This window comes from Cicer arietinum, chromosome 1, assembly GCF_000331145.2.
Source record: "Cicer arietinum cultivar CDC Frontier isolate Library 1 chromosome 1, Cicar.CDCFrontier_v2.0, whole genome shotgun sequence".
Classification (NCBI taxonomy): domain Eukaryota; kingdom Viridiplantae; phylum Streptophyta; class Magnoliopsida; order Fabales; family Fabaceae; genus Cicer; species Cicer arietinum.
Window position 1 is genome coordinate 26,092,392 of NC_021160.2, and position 8,957 is coordinate 26,101,348.

Consider the following 8,957-nt stretch of genomic DNA (forward strand, 5'->3'; position numbering starts at 1 on the left):
GATAAGCCTAGGGAGGACGAAAATGACCTAAATGTTCATCCAATGACACAAACACACCTATTGGATGCACAAGATTGGTTTAAAACCGTAATTGGACAAGAAAAAGCATAGGGAGGACGAAAATGACCTAAATGTTCATCGAATGACACAAACACACCTATTGGATGCACAAGATTGTTTTAAAACCGTAATTGGACAAGAAAAAGCATAGGGAGGGCGAAAATGACCTAAATGTTCATCCAATTACACAAACACACCTATTGGATGCACAAGATTGGTTAAAAACCCTAATTGGACAAGAATAAGGCTAAGGAGGACAAAAATGACCTAAATGTTAATCCAATGACCCAAATGAACTTATTGGGTACACAAGATTGTTTAAAAACCCTAATTGGACAAGAAAAAGCCTAGGGAGGACGAAAATGACCTAAACGTTAATCCAATGACACAAATGAACTTATTGGATGCACAAGATTGGTTAAAAACCGTAATTGGACAAGGATAAGCCTAGGGAGGACGAAAATGACCTAAATGTTAATCCAATGACACAAATGAACTTATTTGATGCACAAGATCTGTTAAAAACATTTATTGGACTAGAATAAACCTAGGGAGGATGAAAATGACCTAAATGTTCATCCAATGACATAAACACACCTATTGGATGCACAAGATTGGTTAAAAACCCTAATTGGACAAGAATAATGCTAAGGAGGACGAAAATGACCTAAACGTTAATCCAATGACACAAATGAACTTATTGGATGCACAAGATTGGTTAAAAACCCTAATTGGACACGAATAAGCCTAGGGAGGACGAAAATGACCTAAATGTTAATTCAATGACACAAATGAACATATTGGATGCACAAGATTGGTTTAAAACACTAATTGGCCAAGAATAAGCCTAAGGAGGACGAAAATGACCTAAATGTTAATCCAATGACACAAATGAACTTATTGGATGCACAAGATTGTTTAAAAACCCTAATTGGACAAGAATAAGCATAGGGAGGACGAAAATGACCTAAATATTCATCTAATGACACAAATGAACATAATGGATGCACAAGATTAGTTAAAAACCCTAATTGGACAAGGATAAGCCTAGGGAGGACAATAATGACCTAAATGTTCATCCAATTACACAAACACACCTATTGGATGCACAAGATTGGTTAAAAACCCTAATTGGACTAGAATAAACCTAGGGAGGATGAAAATGACCTAAATGTTAATTCAATGACACAAACACACCTATTGGATGCACAAGATTGATTAAAAACACTAATTGGACAAGAATAAGCCTAGGGAGGACAAAAATGACCTAACTGTTAATTCAATGACACAAACACACCTATTGGATGCATTATATTGGTTAAAAATCCTAAATGGACAAGAATAAGCCTAGGGAGGACGAAAATGACCTAAATATTTATCCAATGACAAAAACACACCTATTGGATGCACAAGATTGGTTAAAAATCCTAATTGGACAAGAATAAGCCTAGGGATGATGAAAATGACCTAAATGTTAATCCGATGACACAAATGAACTTATTGGATGCACAAGATAGTTTAAAAACCCTAATTGGACAAGAATAAGGCTAAGGAGGACGAAAATGACCTAAATGTTCATCCAATGACACAAACACACCTATTGGATGCACAAGATTGGTTAAAAATCCTAATTGGACAAGAATAAGCCTACCTAGGGAAGACGAAAATGACCGAAATGTTAATCTAATGACACAAATGAACTTATTGGATGCACAAGATAGTTTAAAAACCCTAATTGGACAAGAATAAGCCTGGGGAGGAAGAAAATGACCTAAATATTCATCTAATGACACAAATGAACATAATGGATGCACAAGATTGATTAAAAACCCTAATTGGGCAAGGATAAGCCTAGGGAGTACGAAAATGACCTAAATGTTCATCCAATGACACAAAAACACCTATCGGATGCACAAGATTGTTTTAAAACCGTAATTGGACAAGAATAAGCATAGGGACGATGAAAATGACCTAAATGTTCATCCAATGACACAAACACACCTATTGGATGCAAAAGATTGGTTAAAAACCCTAATTGGACAAGAATAAGGCTAAGGAGGACGAAAATGACCTAAATGTTAATCCAATGACACAAATGAACTTATTGGATGCACAAGATTGGTTAAAAACCCTAATTGGACAAGAATAAGCCTAGGGAGGACAAAAATGACCTAACTGTTAATTCAATGACACAAACACACCTATTGGATGCATTAGATTGGTTAAAAATCCTAAAAGGACAAGAATAAGCCTAGGGATGACGAAAATGACCTAAATATTTATCCAATGACACAAACACACCTATTGGATGCATAAGATTGGTTAAAAATCCTAATTCGACAAGAATAAACCTAGGGAAGACGAAAATGACCTAAATGTTCATCCAATGACACAAACACACCAATTGGATGCACACGATTGTTTAAAAACCCTAATTGGACATGAATAATCCTAGGGAGGAAGAAAATGACATAAATGTTAATCCAACGACACAAACACATCTATTGGATGCACAAGATTGGTTAAAAAGCCTAATTGGACAAGAATAAGCCTAGGGAGGACGAAAATGACCTAAATGTTCATCCAATGACACAAACACACCTATTGGATGCCCAAGATTGGTTAAAAAGCCTAATTGGACAAGAATAAGGCTAAGGAGGACGAAAATGATCTAATAGTTTATTGAATGACACAAACACACCTATTGGATGCACAATATTGGCTAAAAACCCTAATGGGACGAGTATAAGCCTAGGAAGGACGAAAATGACCTAAATGGTCATCCAATTTCACAAATGAACTTATTGGATGCACAAGATTGGTTAAAAATCTAGTTGGACAAGAATAAGCCGAGGGAGGACGAAAATGACATAAATGTTAATTCAATGACAAAAATGAACATATTGGATGCACAAGATTGGTTAAAATCCCTAATTGGACAAGAATAAGGCGAAGGAGGACGAAAATGACCTAACTGTTCGTCCAATGACACAAACACACCTATTGAATGCACAAGATTGGTTAAAATCCCTAATTGGACAAGAATAAGGCGAAGGAGGACGAAAATGACCTAACTGTTCGTCCAATGACACAAACACACCTATTGAATGCACAAGATTGGTTAAAATCCCTAATTGGACAAGAATAAGGCGAAGGAGGACGAAAATGACCTAACTGTTCGTCCAATGACACAAACACACCTATTGAATGCACAAGATTGGTTAAAATCCCTAATTGGACAAGAATAAGGCGAAGGAGGACGAAAATGACCTAACTGTTCGTCCAATGACACAAACACACCTATTGAATGCACAAGATTGGTTAAAATCCCTAATTGGACAAGAATAAGGCGAAGGAGGACGAAAATGACCTAACTGTTCGTCCAATGACACAAACACACCTATTGAATGCACAAGATTGGTTAAAAACCCTAATTGGACAAGAATAAGCCTCAGGAGGACGAAAATGACCTAAATGGTAATCCAATGAAACCAATGAACTAATTGGATGCACAAGATTGGCTAAAAACCCTAATTGGACAAGAATAAGACTAGGGAGGACGAAAATGACCTAAATGTTCATCCCATAGGGAGGACGAAAATGATTTAAATGTTCATCCAATGAAGCAAATGAACGTATTGGATGCACAAGATTGATTAAAAACCCTAATTCGACAAGAATAAGCCTAGGGAGGACGAAAATGACCTAAATGTTCATCCCATAGGGAGGACGAAAATGATTTAAATGTTCATCCAATGAAGCAAATGAACGTATTGGATGCACAAGATTGATTAAAAACCCTAATTCGACAAGAATAAGCCTAGGGAGGACGAAAATGACCTAAATGTTCATCCCATAGGGAGGACGAAAATGATTTAAATGTTCATCCAATGAAGCAAATGAACGTATTGGATGCACAAGATTGATTAAAAACCCTAATTCGACAAGAATAAGCCTAGGGAGGACGAAAATGACCTAAATGTTCATCCCATAGGGAGGACGAAAATGATTTAAATGTTCATCCAATGAAGCAAATGAACGTATTGGATGCACAAGATTGATTAAAAACCCTAATTCGACAAGAATAAGCCTAGGGAGGACGAAAATGACCTAAATGTTCATCCCATAGGGAGGACGAAAATGATTTAAATGTTCATCCAATGAAGCAAATGAACGTATTGGATGCACAAGATTGATTAAAAACCCTAATTGGACAAGAATAAGCCTCAGGAGGACGAAAATGACCTAAATGGTAATCCAATGACACCAATGAACTAATTGGATGCACAAGATTGGCCAAAAACCCTAATTGGACAAGAATAAGACTAGGGAGGACGAAAATGACCTAAATGTTAATCCAATGACACAAACACACCTATTGGATGCATTAGATTGGTTAAAAATCCTAAATGGACAAGAATAAGCCTAGGGAGGACGAAAATGACCTAAATATTCATCCAATGACACAAACACACCAATTGGATGCACAGGATTGATTAAAAACCCTAATTGGACATGAATAACCCTAGGGAGGATGAAAATGACATTAATGTTAATCCAATGACACAAACACATCTATTGGATGCACAAGATTGTTTAAAAAACCTAATTGGACAAGAATAAGCCTGCCTAGGGAAGACGAATATGACCTAAATGTTCATCCAATGACACAAACACACCTATTGGATGACACAATATTGGCTAAAAACCCTAATTGGAGGAGAATAAGCATAGGAATACGAAAATAACCTAAATGTTCATCCAATGACACAAACACACCTTTTGGATGCACAATATTGCTTAAAAACCCTAATTGGACAAGAATAAGGCTAAGGAGGACGAAAATGAGCTAAATGTTAATCCAAAGACACAAATGAACTTATTGGATGCACAAGATTGGTTAAAAACCCTAATTGGAAAAGAATAAGCCTAAGGAGAACGAAAATGACCTAAATGTTAATTCAATGACACAAACACACCTGTTGGATGCACAAGATTGTTTAAAAACCCTAATTGGACAAGAATAAGCATAGAGAGGACGAAAATGACCTAAATGTTTATCCAATGACATAAACACACCTATTGGATGTACAAGATTGGTTAAAAACCCAAATTGGACAAGAATAATGCTAAGGAGGACGAAAATGACCTAAATGTTAATCCAATGACACAAATGAACTTATTGGATGCACAAGATTGGTTAAAAACCCTAATTGGACAAGAATAAGCCTAGGGAGACGAAAATGACCTAAATGTTAACTTAATGACACAAATGAACATGTTGGATGCACAAGATTGGTTAAAAACCCTAATTGGACAAGAATAAGCCTAAGGAGGACGAAAATGACCTAAATGTTAATCCAATGACACAAATGAACTTATTGGATGCACAAGATTGGTTAAAAACCCTAATTGGAAAAGAATAAGCCTGAGGAGAACGAAAATGACCTAAATGTTAATTCTATGACACAAACACACCTGTTGGATGCACAAGATTGTTTAAAAACCCTAATTGGACAAGAATAAGCATAGGGAGGACGAAAATGACCTAAATGTTCATCCAATTACACAAATGAACTTATTGGATGCACAAGATTGGTTAAAAACCCTAATTGGGCAAGCATAAGGCTAGGGTTGACGAAAATGACCTAAATGTTAATCCAATGACACAAATGAACTTATTGGATGCACAAGATTGGTTAAAAACCCTAATTGGGCAAGCATAAGGCTAGGGTTGACGAAAATGACCTAAATGTTAATCCAATGACACAAATGAACTTATTGGATGCACAAGATTGGTTAAAAACCCTAATTGGACAAGAATAAGCCTAAGGAGGACGAAAATGATCTAAATGGTAATCCAATGATACAAATGAACTAATTGGAAGCACAAGATTGTTTAAAAACACTAATTGGACAAAAATAAGCCTAGGGAGGATGAAAATGACCTAAATGTTCATTTAATGACACAAATGAACATATTGGATGCACAAGATTGGTTAAAAACGATAATTGGACAAGAATAACCTTAAGGAGGACGAAAATGATCTAAATGTTAATCCAATGACACAAATGAAATTATTGGATGCACAAGATTGGTTAAAAACCCTAATTCGACAAGGATAAGCCTAGGGAGGACGAAAATGACCTAAATGTTAATCCAATGACAGAAACACACCTATTGGATGCACAAGATTGGTTAAAAACCCTAATTCGACAAGGATAAGCCTAGGGAGGACGAAAATGACCTAAATGTAAATCCAATGACACAAATGAACTTATTGGATGAACAAGATTGGTTAGAAACCCTAATTGAACAAGGATAAGCCTAGGGAGGACGAAAATGACCTAAATGTTAATCCAATGACAGAAACACACCTATTGGATGCACAAGATTGGTTAAAAACCCTAATTCGACAAGGATAAGCCTAGGGAGGACGAAAATGACCTAAATGTAAATCCAATGACACAAATGAACTTATTGCATGCATAAGATTGGTTAAAAACCCTAATTCGACAAGGATAAGCCTAGGGAGGACGAAAATGACCTAAATGTTCATCCAATGACACAAACACACCTATTGGATGCACAAGATTGGTTAAAATCCCAAATTGGACAAGAATAATGCTACGGAGGACGAAAATGACCTAAATGTTAATCCAATGACACAAATGAACTTAATGGATGCACAAGATTGGTTAAAAACCCTAATTGGACAAGAATAAGCCCATGGAGGACGAAAATGACCTAAATGTTAATTCAATGACACAAATGATTATATTGGATTCACTAGATTGGGTAAAAACCCTAATCGGACAAGAATAAGCCTCGGGAGGACGAAAATGACCTAAATGTTCATCAAATAACAAAAATGAACATATTGGATGCACAAAATTGGTTAAAAACGCTAATTGGGCAAGGATAAGCTTAAGGAGGACGAAAATGACCTAAATGTTAATCAAATGACACAAATGAACTAATTGGATGCACAAGATTGTTTAAAAACCCTAATTGGACAAGAATAAGCCTGGGGTGGACGAAAATGACCTAAATGTTCATCTAATGACACAGAGGAACATATTGGATGCACAAAATTGGTTAAAAACGCTAATTGGGCAAGGATAAGCCTAAGGAGGACGAAAATGACCTAAATGTTAATCCAATGACACAAATCAACTTATTGGATGCACGAGATTGTTTAAAAACCCTAATTAGACAAGAATAAGCCTAGGGAGGATGAAAATGACATAAATGTTCATCCAATGGAACAAACACACCTATTGGATGCACGAGATTGGTTAAAAACCCTAATTGGTCAACAATAAGGCTAAGGAGGACGAAAATGACCTAAATGTTAATCCAATGACACAAATGAACTTATTGGATGCACAAGATTGGTTAAAAACCCTAATTGGACAAGAATAAGCCTAGGGAGGACGAAAATGACCTAAATGTTAATCCAATGACACAAATGAACTTATTGGATGCACAAGATTGGTTAAAAACCCTAATTGGACAAGAATAAGCCTAAGGAGGACGAAAATGACCTAAATGGTAATCCAATGACACAAATGAACTAATTGGATGCACAAGATTGTTTAAAAATCCTAATTGGACAAAAATAAGCCTAGGGAGGACGAAAATGACCTAAATGTTCATCTAATGACACAGAGGAACATATTGGATGCACAAAATTGGTTAAAAACGCTAATTGGGCAAGGATAAGCCTAAGGAGGACGAAAATGACCTAAATGTTAATCCAATGACACAAATGAACTAATTGGATGCACAAGATTGTTTAAAAACCATAATTGAACAAGGATAAGCCTAGGGAGGACGAAAATGACCTAAATGTTAATCCAATGACACAAACACACCTATTGGATGCACAAGATTGGTTAAAAACCCTTATTGGACAAGAATAAGCCTAAGGTGGACGAAAATGACCTAAATGTTAATCCAATGACACAAATGAACTTATTTGATGCACAAGATTTGTTAAAAACCATTATTGGACTAGAATAAACCTAGGGAGGACAGAAATGACCTAAATGTTCATCCAATGACACAAACACACCTATTGGATGCACAAGATTGTCTAAAATCCCTAATTGGACAAGAATAAGCATAGGGAGGACGAAAATGACCTAAATGTTAATTCAATGACCCTAATGAACATATTGGATGCACAAGATTGGTTAAAAACCCTAATTGGGCAAGGATAAGCTTAAGGAGGACGAAAATGACCTAAATGTTAATCCAATGACACAAATGAACTTATTGGATGCACAAGATTGTTTAAAAACCATAATTGGACAAGAATAAGCCTGGGGAGGACGAAAATGACCTAAATGTTCATCTAATGACACAGAGGAACATATTGGATGCACAAGATTGGTTAAAAACTCTAATTGGGCAAGAATAAGCCTAAGGATGACGAAAATGACCTAAATGTTAATCCAATGACACAAATGAACTAATTGGATGCACAAGATTGTTTAAAAACCCTAATTGAACAAGAATAAGCCTAGGGAGGACGAAAATGACCTAAATGTTCATCCAATGGAACAAACACACCTATTGGATGCACAAGATTGGTTAAAAACCCTAATTGGTCAAGAATAAGGCTAAGGATGACGAAAATGACCTAAATGTTAATCCAATGACACAAATGAACTTATTGGATGCACAAGATTTTTGTTAAAAACCATTATTGGACTAGAATAAACCTAGGGAGGACGGAAATGACCTAAATGTTCATCCAATGACACAAACACACCTATTGGATGCACAAGATTGTTTAAAAACCCTTATTGGACAAGAATAAGCATAGGGAGGACGAAAATGACCTAAATGTTCAATGACAAACGCACCTATTGGATGCACAAGATTGGTT